The sequence below is a fragment of the Athene noctua genome, chromosome 8 (genome assembly GCF_965140245.1).
Source record: "Athene noctua chromosome 8, bAthNoc1.hap1.1, whole genome shotgun sequence".
NCBI lineage: Eukaryota > Metazoa > Chordata > Aves > Strigiformes > Strigidae > Athene > Athene noctua.
The window spans coordinates 30,460,824-30,469,562 of NC_134044.1; the positions used below are offsets into that span (position 1 = coordinate 30,460,824).

An 8,739-nucleotide genomic window follows, 5' to 3' on the forward strand; every position below is an offset into this window, starting at 1 on the left:
CCTGGATTTATCTGGGTTTTTTTAAAAAACTATTTCTGCTATCACCAGGGTTTGAAAAACTAAATTGGATAAATGTGAGTTTAGGAAAAATATCTAACACTACGTGTGCTTTTAATAGTTACTGTACTGGTCTCCCAGGGACCGAAGTTACGCTGTTTCGTCCTTAAAACAACTCTGCGCTCCCGTGTCGCGTTGTCACAGGCTTTCCTCCCCCTTCCACCCGTCCAAAGAGCCCTGAGGCTGCTCTGACCGACACTTCGGTCACCCCGCTGAGTTCTGGGTCACAAGGCGAGACTGCGCTGCCCTGCGCTGCGGCCGTGCCGGAGCTCCTCCCTCTCCGGGGGGTTATAAGATTTGGCAGCGTCGGTCCCGTCGGCCCGCGCACCGGAGCGGTCTCGCCCAGCGGCTGCTCCCGCTGGCCGGGGAAGGTTCCCCCGGCGGGGAGAGGCGACCTGCGGCGTGCGACTGCGCCGGGCGGCCCCCGGAGTGCGCGTGCGCGGCGGCGGCCCCGCGACCGGAGGACCGGCGGCCCATAGAGCGCGAGCTCGGAGGAGCGACGGGCACCTCCGGCGTTTATTAACGGTGCTGGTCGCTATAGTTACCGGGGGGGGGGGGGGGGAGCGTGGGCCGGGCCGGAGGAGCCGCAGGGGCGGGCAGGGAGGCTGCAGGCAGCGACCCCTCCCTGTCCGGGGCCGGTGCTGGAGGAGGAGCCGGTGCGAGCCGAGGCAGGAGCGGGGCCGGGCGGCTGCGGGGAAAGGTGCGGCGGGACCGGGGGCGGAGGCCGCTCCGCGTCGGGGCCGGGCGGCGGCGGCGCTGCCCGGAGCCGCGCGGGGCTGCGCTCGGCCGGGCTTCCGGGTGCGCGGGCGGCGCGGCGGGAGCCGTAGTCACGTGCAGGGGGCTTCCGGTCGGCCATGTTGGCTCCCCGGGGCACGCCGGGAGCTGCAGTTTCTGCGCTCTCGGTTCCCCGCAGCTGCGGCGCTGGCGGGCGCGCGCGGCACGGCACAGCCCTCGGTACCGGCGCGGCCCGAGACGCGGTTTTGTGGCGGTTTCCCGCGGGCTGCCCGCGGCTCCCCGAGACGCGGTGTGCCCCCCGGCCCGGGGGTGCGCATGCGCGGCCGCGGCGTCTCCCGGGAGTGCGCGTGCGCGGCGGAGGTGAGTGTTGGGGCTGCGGCCGGGCCGGTCCGCGGCAATAAGGGTCCCTGCCGCCTCCGTGCCCCCTCCCGAGGCCGCGCTGGGGCCGCGCGTGTCCGTTCCTGCCCCGGGGATGCCGCCGGCTGCGCCCAGCTCGGGCTGGCGTGGGGTGTCTCTGCCCGGCCTGGCGCTTCTCACGGCTCGGGGGCCAGAAGGGACGGGCGGAGCCGAGCCTTCCCGGCCGTGGGCAGCGGGGCGGGAGCCGCCGCGGCTGGAGCTGGAGGGGCCGGAGAAAGGGAAGGAAGGAGAACGTCAAGGGCATGTGGGCAGCAGCCGCCTCGCCCTGCAGGGGGAGAGCGCCTGCCTCTCCGGGTGAGCGAGGAGCCCTCTGCACAGTCCGCAGCGGGCCGGACCCAGGCGCGGAACGGCCGCGGAGCGAGCGAGCGAGCGAGGCTGCGTGTGTCGGAAGCCACGTCTTGTAAGAGCCGAGAGACACCCGCGTATTCTTTTAGGGGGAGGTCAGCCGGGCGAGTGGAGTTTCAGAAGAAGAGGAGGGGCAGGAGGAAGGAAGGAGAAAGAAGCATCTGACCTGTCCAGTTCTCCCGGCAGTGCCGGGAGCGAGAGCCGCGGTGAGTCCCGGGCCCTCGGGGCCCTGTCGCCCCCCTTGTATGTCCCAGTCCCTTCCCGCCCTTCTCTTTCCCATGCTGTGATTATTTTTTTTTCTTCTCTATATCTTTTCTTTCTTTTCTTCTGCCTTGCTCCCCCTTCCTCTCTCACTTTCTCTCTCTTGTCTTGCTGCTCCCTTTTCTTTTTCTGTCTGCACTTCTGACTGCTTGTTCTGTACCTTTTGCATCACTCCTCAGTCCATTTCTCTCTCGATCCTTCCGTTCTGCTCCTCACTTCTCGGTTTCTCTCTCTTTCCTCTGTCCTACTCCTGCACGTAGTGTGTGATTGAATGAGGTTCTGTGTCTAGCAGGCCTCATCTCGTAAGAGCTGTGAGACACCTACATCTTCTCATAAGTGGAGGACAGCCAGGCACCTGGAGCTGTAGAAGAGGAAGGGAGAAGGCAAACAGAAGGAGGAGTCTGACCTGTCAAATTCTCCTGGCAGCGCGGAGAACTGCAGTAAGTCCCGAGCTCTTGGGCCCCTCTCATCCCTCTTGTGTGGCCTGGTCCCTCCCTGTCTTTCTCCTAGACTCCTCTCTTTCTGGTGCTGCTCAACTTTTTTTGCTCACCTGTATCTTCCGTCTTGCTTGGAGCATCTCCCTGTCCCCATCTTGTAGGTCTTCCCTTTCTCTGCCCTGTACCCTGCCGCTCTTGTTGCCTTTCTCCATCCCTCTCTGTCCAGCTCCCTGTTCCTATTGATGCCCCTTTCTTCTTCCTGCACCCGCTGCTATTCCCTGCGATCTCCATCTCTCTCTTTCCTGCTCCCTGTCCCCCGTTTTTCATTCCTACCTCCGTCCCTCATAGACTGTCTGGCCTTTTTCCTCGGTGTCTTTCTCTCTGGCTGACTCCCTTCTGCTGTTTTTCATTTCCTCCCTATCCATCTTGTTGCCCATCGCTCTTTTGTCTTCTCTCTCTCCATGTGTCGCTGTCTGTCTTCCAGTCACTGGTCTTTAATTCCTCCCTCTTCCCTGTAGCTTGCTGCTATTTTTTTTTTTTCCCTGTTCTCCATCATGCTCTGTCGGGTGCCCTGTCCCTGTTTATCAATTCCTCCCTCTGCCCTGCGGTCTGTCTCTTTTCACCATTTAATTTTTGCCTCGCTCTCTCTCTGTCTGGCTCCTTGTGCCGAGTTTGCTAATTCCTTCCTCTGTGCCCCGTACCCCCTGTGATCTTTGCTGCTTTGTGGCCTGTTTCTGGCTGGCGCTCTGTTACTATTCAGTAATTCCTCTCTCGATGCCTTGTAGTCTGTTGCTTTTGTCTTTTCTCCATCTCTCTGTCTCTGTTTCCCCTGTTTTAGAATACACCCCCCCACCCCCACCCCCCTTCTTTCTGTATGCATCAGGATTAGTTTTTGGCTCCAGGTCTCTTTTTTTCTGTGTCTCTGTCCCTGTTTCCTAATTCTTCCTTCTCTGCCCTGTCACATGTAGCGATGTGATTTGTTTTGTGTTCCTTCCCATGGTTTGCTGTCCTGACTCCCCATCGCTGTTGCTTTTTCCTCCCTCTGTGCCCTGTTCTCTGGAGCTTTTTGGTCTTTCTTCCATCTTGCTTGGTCTAGCTCCCTGCTCCCCCCCTTTTTTTTTTTCCCCTCCATGTCTGTTGTGCCACCCATCCCAGCTTTTTTTTTTCTGCATCTCTATGCTGCTCCTCGTCCTTCTTTGTTGGTTTCTGTCCTGATCCTGCTCCTTCTTTCTGCTGCCTGTTTTCTTCTCTCCCTGCTGCTTTTTTTTCTGCATATCCACGCTGGGTTCCCTGTCCCCATCCTCTCACCGCCCCATTGCTCATCTCTTGTTTTCTCTCTACCCCTGTACTAGTCAGCTAGCTGCCACCTTTCTTCTGTCTTCTTGTGTCCTGCATCTTGCTCCTCATGTTTGGCAGTTTCCAGCTCTGCCCTGCAGCTTGTTGCTCCAGGAACCGACTGACTGTTCCCGGCTGGACTGAGGAGCGTGGCTCCGGGAACAAGCGCCAAGGTGTGCCAGGGGCAGGGGCAGCATTAGGGGCCCTGAGCCCCGGAGCAGACTCACTCCCTTCTGGGACTTGTTCTGTGTGTGACTGAATAAACACTTGCTGTCTGCCGGCTGCCTTTTGTGCTTCCTTTGCCCCAGGTGAGGGGCTGGGAGGGGTGATGATGCTCTGTGGGGGTGGGTGATGGCCTCCAGCTGTGGGCTGGGGCTGGAGGGGCCCCAGGTGTGGGCAGTGAGGCTGATGGCAGCGGCCCCTCCCTGTAAAGGGCTTGCTCCGGGTGGAGGGGCGGGTGCTGCTGTTAAGAGCAAGGCAGCCGTCGGAGGGGTCGGTGTCAACCAAGGGAGGAGCAGAGCAGTCGCTGAGCATTGCTGGGCCCTGGCTGCACCGAGGGAGAAGGTGAGTGGAGCCGTGCCATCAGCTGGCAGCTCCTGGGGAGGATGGCGGTGCCTGCAGGGTGGCAGTGTTGGAGGTGGTGGCAGGGGCTGCCCCGAGCCGGTGGTGAGGCTTCTGGGTGCATTGGTGGGGGTTCGGAGGGGTGAGCAACGGTGTTGCTGCAGGGTCAGAAAGCAGAGAAAACTGCCTCTCGCAACCCAGCGGGAGCTGTGGTCCTGGCGTGTGGGGTTTCTGGCCAGCCGCGTTGGTTCCCTGGGTCACGCTGGGATGCGGGGTCTTACAGCGCTTGGCGTGCAGGCGGCCGTGCCGCGTTGGCCAGCGCGTGCCAGGAGCTGTAGGTTCTGCAGACTCGGCTGCCAGGCAGCTGCACCGCTCGTGGGCGCCCGTAGCGCGGCGCAGTCCTCGCTACCGCCGCGGCCCCTGTGGCGCAGCACGAGGGATAGTTTTGTTGCCGCTTTCACGTGGATTCCCGGGGGCTTCCAGCTGCTCCCCACCAAGCGTCGTGCCCGTTCCTCGAGAGCGTGTGCGCATTGACGTGCCGCTCGGCCGCCGCTCGCGCGGGGGGTGGCGCTCGCCCGCGCTAACCGCCGCTGCCTGGCAAACGCCACACGGCGCTGTCGGTGGGCGACACAGAGGTGGCCCCGTGCCCCACGCTGCCGCCCGCCAGCAACGTCGGTGCGATGCTCCGATGCCCGTGGGGGGGTGCGGCCACGCTCGGTGCCCCCTCCTGGTAAGGAAATGCTGCCGCCGCCCCACGTCACGCTGCCGGCGGGCGCTCGGTGCGCGAAGGGCAGGACTGCAGCGCCGGCCCCACACAGGTGTGCGGCACCGCCAGAGCCGCCTTCCTGCTGCTGCAGCGTGAGGCTTGCTGGGCGTGATTCCTGGGGGTGGGCGAGGGCCGAGGCCGCCAGTGAGGCCGGTCCGCCCCTTTGGCAGGTGTGGGGGCCCCTCCTGCCCGCTGGCCACATGGCAGCGGTGGGGCAGGAAGCTTCACACCGCCTGCTGTGTCAGGCCTCCGCTCTGCTGGAGGTGATCCGGGCCGGGGGAGCCCCAGGGAGTTACCCGAGAGCTGGGACAAAGGCAGAGGGGAATAAGATGGGTGTCCCCCGGGGGTTGGTGCTGGGTGCCTCCCCAGCTTGCCAGAGCTCCCCTTGAGCTGGCACTGGCCTCGCCCGCACCGTGTCCTGGCCCCAGGTCTCGCACCTCACCCTGAATCCCGTCCCGTAGCCCCAGGTCACCCCCGAGCCCCGCGGGGATGGCGGCAAGCCGGCCCTTGGCGCCTCCGCTGGAGCCCCTGTGGAAGGGGGGCTCCGGCCAGGGGCGATCTACGGTAATAACGGCAGTCACTTCACCTTCTCCCAGAGGCCTCACCGGGGCCGCGCTTGCCTGTTCCTTCCCTGGGGATGCTGTCGACTGGACCCACTTCAGAACTGTGTGGGGTTCTCTGCCTGCCCTTGTGCTCCTCTCAGCAGAGAGGTGAGAAGGGACAGGCCCCTGGGACGTTTTCTGGCTGTGGACAGGAGCTGTCACAGCTGAAGCTGGAGAGGCCTGAGAAAGGGAAAGAAGAAAATCAAGGGCATGTGGGCAGCAGCTGCCTTCCACTGCAGGAAGAGAGAGCCTGCCTCTCTGGGCGAGGCAGGAGCCCTCTGTACAGTCCGCAGCGGGCCGGACCGCCAGCGTGCGATCAGGGTCCGTGCGCGTCACCCAGAGCGCGGTACGGCCGCGCAGCGTGCGAGCGAGGCCACACGTGCAGGAAGCTGCGTTTTGTAAGAGCCGAGAGACACCCGCGTGTTCTTTGAGGTGGAGGGCAGCTGAGCGACTGCACCTCCAGAAAAGGAAGGGAGGAGAGAAGGAGAAAGAAGGGTCTGAATCGGCAAATTTTTCCTGGCAGCGCTGAGAGCGACAGCTGCGGTGAGTCGCGGACCCTCGGGCCCTGTTGCCCCTCTTGGACGTTTTGGGCTGTCCCCTGGCCCCCTCTCTATCCCATGCTGCTATGATTTTTGTTGTTTTTTTCTTCCCTGTACTTCTGCTCTCGTTCGTTCCTGCTCCCACTCCCTCTTGTGTCTTCTTCTAGCTCTCCCTTTTTCTTTCTTCCAGATGCTTGGTCCTGCTCTCTCTCCTTCCTTTGTTTCATCCTCCCTTTCTCTCCTGTAACCTAGCGCTGTTATTTTCCTTGTTCAGTTCTTGTTTCAGATCGGCTTTGGGGTCTCTTTTTGCCCACAGCTTTCTCTGGCCAGTTCCCAGGCATTGTTATCCTCGGCGAGCCTGTCTGCCGCTCCATGTGCCTGCCTGCCCATTTCCCTCCCTCCTGGTAATCCCGCCTCTACGCTGTGCCCGAGCTCAGGCCGCCCCTGCTCCTGTATCTCGGCTTTCGGCACGCCCCCGGCGCTTTCGGCACGCCCCCGGCGCTTTCGGCACGCCCCCGGCGCTTTCGGCACGCCCCCGGCGCTTTCGGCACGCCCCCGGCGCTTTCGGCACGCCCCCGACGCTTTCGGCACGCCCCCGACGCTTTCGGCACGCCCCCGACGCTTTCGGCACGCCCCCGACGCTTTCGGCACGCCCCCGACGCTTTCGGCACGCCCCCGACGCTTTCGGCACGCCCCCGACGCTTTCGGCACGCCCCCGACGCTTTCGGCACGCCCCCGACGCTTTCGGCACGCCCCCGACGCTTTCGGCACGCCCCCGACGCTTTCGGCACGCCCCCGACGCTTTCGGCACGCCCCCGACGCTTTCGGCACGCCCCCGACGCTTTCGGCACGCCCCCGACGCTTTCGGCACGCCCCCGACGCTTTCGGCACGCCCCCGACGCTTTCGGCACGCCCCCGACGCTTTCGGCACGCCCCCGACGCTTTCGGCACGCCCCCGACGCTTTCGGCACGCCCCCGACGCTTTCGGCACGCCCCCGACGCTTTCGGCACGCCCCCGACGCTTTCGGCACGCCCCCGACGCTTTCGGCACGCCCCCGACGCTTTCGGCACGCCCCCGACGCTTTCGGCACGCCCCCGACGCTTTCGGCACGCCCCCGACGCTTTCGGCACGCCCCCGACGCTTTCGGCACGCCCCCGACGCTTTCGGCACGCCCCCGACGCTTTCGGCACGCCCCCGACGCTTTCGGCACGCCCCCGACGCTTTCGGCACGCCCCCGACGCTTTCGGCACGCCCCCGACGCTTTCGGCACGCCCCCGACGCTTTCGGCACGCCCCCGACGCTTTCGGCACGCCCCCGACGCTTTCGGCACGCCCCCGACGCTTTCGGCACGCCCCCGACGCTTTCGGCACGCCCCCGACGCTTTCGGCACGCCCCCGACGCTTTCGGCACGCCCCCGACGCTTTCGGCACGCCCCCGACGCTTTCGGCACGCCCCCGACGCTTTCGGCACGCCCCCGACGCTTTCGGCACGCCCCCGACGCTTTCGGCACGCCCCCGACGCTTTCGGCACGCCCCCGACGCTTTCGGCACGCCCCCGACGCTTTCGGCACGCCCCCGACGCTTTCGGCACGCCCCCGACGCTTTCGGCACGCCCCCGACGCTTTCGGCACGCCCCCGACGCTTTCGGCACGCCCCCGACGCTTTCGGCACGCCCCCGACGCTTTCGGCACGCCCCCGACGCTTTCGGCACGCCCCCGACGCTTTCGGCACGCCCCCGACGCTTTCGGCACGCCCCCGACGCTTTCGGCACGCCCCCGACGCTTTCGGCACGCCCCCGACGCTTTCGGCACGCCCCCGACGCTTTCGGCACGCCCCCGACGCTTTCGGCACGCCCCCGACGCTTTCGGCACGCCCCCGACGCTTTCGGCACGCCCCCGACGCTTTCGGCACGCCCCCGACGCTTTCGGCACGCCCCCGACGCTTTCGGCACGCCCCCGACGCTTTCGGCACGCCCCCGACGCTTTCGGCACGCCCCCGACGCTTTCGGCACGCCCCCGACGCTTTCGGCACGCCCCCGACGCTTTCGGCACGCCCCCGACGCTTTCGGCACGCCCCCGACGCTTTCGGCACGCCCCCGACGCTTTCGGCACGCCCCCGACGCTTTCGGCACGCCCCCGACGCTTTCGGCACGCCCCCGACGCTTTCGGCACGCCCCCGACGCTTTCGGCACGCCCCCGACGCTTTCGGCACGCCCCCGACGCTTTCGGCACGCCCCCGACGCTTTCGGCACGCCCCCGACGCTTTCGGCACGCCCCCGACGCTTTCGGCACGCCCCCGACGCTTTCGGCACGCCCCCGACGCTTTCGGCACGCCCCCGACGCTTTCGGCACGCCCCCGACGCTTTCGGCACGCCCCCGACGCTTTCGGCACGCCCCCGACGCTTTCGGCACGCCCCCGACGCTTTCGGCACGCCCCCGACGCTTTCGGCACGCCCCCGACGCTTTCGGCACGCCCCCGACGCTTTCGGCACGCCCCCGACGCTTTCGGCACGCCCCCGACGCTTTCGGCACGCCCCCGACGCTTTCGGCACGCCCCCGACGCTTTCGGCACGCCCCCGACGCTTTCGGCACGCCCCCGACGCTTTCGGCACGCCCCCGACGCTTTCGGCACGCCCCCGACGCTTTCGGCACGCCCCCGACGCTTTCGGCACGCCCCCGACGCTT

At 65.7% G+C, this 8,739-nt stretch overlaps 1 long non-coding RNA gene across 1 annotated transcript; it reads left to right on the forward strand.

The window, feature by feature from the left end:
• The first annotated feature begins 476 nt into the window (after positions 1–476).
• LOC141963308 (uncharacterized) lies at positions 477–4,001 on the forward strand. Its single transcript, XR_012634080.1, has 4 exons — positions 477–582; positions 1,644–1,760; positions 2,108–2,255; positions 3,669–4,001. It is a non-coding gene; the product is annotated as an uncharacterized LOC141963308 (long non-coding RNA).
• Positions 4,002–8,739: the final 4,738 nt, after the last annotated feature.